General features: G+C 67.5%; 1 non-coding gene across 1 annotated transcript; it reads right to left on the bottom strand.

Moving 5' to 3' along the window:
• Positions 1 to 2,630: 2,630 nt before the first annotated feature.
• LOC131866733 (5S ribosomal RNA) lies at positions 2,631 to 2,749 on the bottom strand. The gene has a single exon (XR_009365333.1). It is a non-coding gene; the product is annotated as a 5S ribosomal RNA (ribosomal RNA).
• Positions 2,750 to 3,038: the final 289 nt, after the last annotated feature.

Below are 3,038 nucleotides of genomic sequence, written 5' to 3' on the forward strand. Positions count from 1 at the left end.
CCCACCACGGTGCGCTCCGAGGTGCCCACCACGGTGCGCAACGCCGGTGCGAACCCGGGAGCGCCCCGATGTGTGCTCCAAGGTGCGGCGTGCACGAAGCCGGACCCCGGTTTGCCCCGGGTGCGCACCTCGCGTGCACCTTGGTGCGCACACCTTGGCTGGGTTGCGCGGCCTGGTGGGCATTATGGTGCGCACCAAGGAGCGCTCCGAAGTGTGCTCCAAGGTGCGGCGTGCACGAAGTCCTAGCCCGGTTTGCCCCGGGTGCGCACCTTCGCCGCGGTGGGCACCATGGCGTGCACGAAGTCGGAGCCCGGTTTGCCCCGGGTGCGCACCTCGCGTGCACCTTCGCCGGGGTGGGCACCTCGGCTGGGTTGCGCGCCCTGGTGCGCACCAAGGAGCGCTCCGAAGTGTGCTCCAAGGTGCGGCGTGCACGAAGTCGGAGCCCGGTTTGCCCCGGGTGCGCACCTTCGCCGCGGTGGGCACCCTGGTGCGCACCATGGCGTGCACGAAGTCGGAGCCCGGTTTGCCCCGGGTGCGCACCTCGCGTGCACCTTCGGCGGGGTTGCGCGCCCTGGTGCGCACCAAGGAGCGCTCCGAAGTGTGCTCCAAGGTGCGGCGTGCACGAAGTCGGAGCCCGGTTTGCCCCGGGTGCGCACCTCGCGTGCACCTTCGGCGGGGTTGCGCGCCCTGGTGGGCACCATGGTGCGCACCAAGGAGCGCTCCGAAGTGTGCTCCAAGGTGCGGCGTGCACGAAGTCGGAGCCCGGTTTGCCCCGGGTGCGCACCTCGCGTGCACCTTCGCCGCGGTGGGCACCATGGCGTGCACGAAGTCGGAGCCCGGTTTGCCCCGGGTGCGCACCTCGCGTGCACCTTCGCCGGGGTGGGCACCTCGGCTGGGTTGCGCGCCCTGGTGCGCACCAAGGAGCGCTCCGAAGTGTGCTCCAAGGTGCGGCGTGCACGAAGTCGGAGCCCGGTTTGCCCCGGGTGCGCACCTCGCGTGCACCTTCGCCGCGGTGGGCACCATGGCGTGCACGAAGTCGGAGCCCGGTTTGCCCCGGGTGCGCACCCCGCGTGCACCTTCGCCGGGGTGGGCACCTCGGCTGGGTTGCGCGCCCTGGTGCGCACCAAGGAGCGCTCCGAAGTGTGCTCCAAGGTGCGGCGTGCACGAAGTCGGAGCCCGGTTTGCCCCGGGTGCGCACCTCGCGTGCACCTTCGCCGCGGTGGGCACCTTGGCTGGGTTGGGCACCATTGAGCGCTCCGAAGTGTGCTCCAAGGTGCGCACCATGGCCCTCCAAGGTGCGCAGCATGGCGTGCACGAAGTCGGAGCCCGGTTTGCCCCGGGTGCGCACCTCGCGTGCACCTTCGCCAGGGTGGGCACCTCGGTGCGCACACCTTCTCAATGTTTTCTTGCCTTTTCTGGAAATTGGTGAAGGCAGCGCATCAAAGGTGCGCACCTCGGTGTGCTCCGAGGTGCGAACCCGAGAGCGCTCCGAGGTGCCCACGAAGTCGAAAGTCGGGTTAATTGCATTGTTTTCCCCGGGTGCGCTCCGAGGTGCGCAACATCGGTGCGCACCAAGGAGGGCTCCGAAGTGTGCTCCAAGGTGCGCACGATTCGGAGCTCGGTTTGCCCGGGGTGCGCACACCTTGGCTGGGTTGCGCACCCTTTGTGCGCTCCAAGGTGCGCACGAAGTCGGAGCTCGGTTTGCCCCGGGTGCGCACCTTCGCCAGGGTGCGCACCTTGATGCGCACGCCTTGGCTGGGCTGCGCACCTTGGTGGGCGCCATGGTGCGCACCTTTCGTGCGCTCCAAGGTGCGCACGAAGTCGGAGCTCGGTTTGCCCCGGGTGCGCACCTTGGTGGGCGCCATGGTGCACTCCGAGGTGCCCAAGATTGGTGCGCACCAAGGAGCGCTCCGAAGTGCGCTCCAAGGTGCGCAGGTGCGCGCGAAGTCGAAAGTTGGGTTAATTGTCCGGTTTGCCTCGGGTGCGCACCTTGCGTGCACCTTCGCCAGGGTGGGCGCCTTGGTGCGCACACCTTGGCTGGGCTGCGCACCCGGGCGCGCACACCTTGGCACCCGCGTTTCCTTCATTTTAAATTTTTTTTTTTTACAATCTCTCAAGTGGGAAATTCTATAATCTCAACTTTTTTTGCCTTTTCAGGAAACTTTTGAATGGAGCGCATCATTGGTGCGCTCCGAAGTGTGCTCCAAGGTGCGCACCTCTGGTGTGCTCCAAAGCTCTCTCCAGCTGCGTGCACCTGCCCCGGCCGCGCACCCGGCCCCGCCCAGCTTCGCTCACCTGTCCCGGGCGTCTGGTGCGGAACCTTAGAGTAAGAAACATCACCGTGCACCTTGGCCAACGTGCGCGACTCGACCGAGCGCGCACTGGCCGAGGTGCACACCGATTTCACCTGGGTGCGCGCGCAGCACCTCGGGCGCACCGGGGTGCGCGCACAACGCCCGGGTTGCACCGTGGCCTGTGTGCTCGGGGCGCCTCGGGTGCGCGCTCGGTGTCGCCCCCGCGCGCGCGGTAGTGCGGGCAGCGCACCCCGGCCCGGCCCGGCCCCGACGAGAACGCAAACGGGCAAAAGGTTTATTCAAATAGCATTGCGACGCCCGGCGAAAAACTAAGAAAGGGTGCAACACCGGGACTTCCCGGGAGGTCACCCATCCCAGTACTACTCCGGCCCAAGCGCGCTTAACTGCGGAGTTCTGATGGGATCCGGTGCACTAACGTTGGTATGATCGCACCCGTTATGAGCTTGTCGCAGTGTGTACTTAGCAAACCGCGACCCACGTGCGAATCCACCCCGGCCACCCACCCCCGTCGAGGTGCACACCCTCCCTCGCGAAGTGCGCCCCGTTCGCCAAGTGTGAGCCCTGCCCGGGTGCGCGCACCTTGCTAGGGCGTCGGGTGTGCACCCGGCCCGGCCTACGTGCGTGCACCTGGACGGGGCGTCGTGTGCGTGCAGTGTCCCGTCTGCAACGCGGTGCCCACACACCACCTCGGGCGCAACGACCTGCGCTCACATGTGGGCCGAG

This window comes from Cryptomeria japonica, unplaced genomic scaffold (assembly GCF_030272615.1).
Source record: "Cryptomeria japonica unplaced genomic scaffold, Sugi_1.0 HiC_scaffold_153, whole genome shotgun sequence".
In the NCBI taxonomy this organism is placed as follows: Eukaryota; Viridiplantae; Streptophyta; class Pinopsida; order Cupressales; family Cupressaceae; genus Cryptomeria; species Cryptomeria japonica.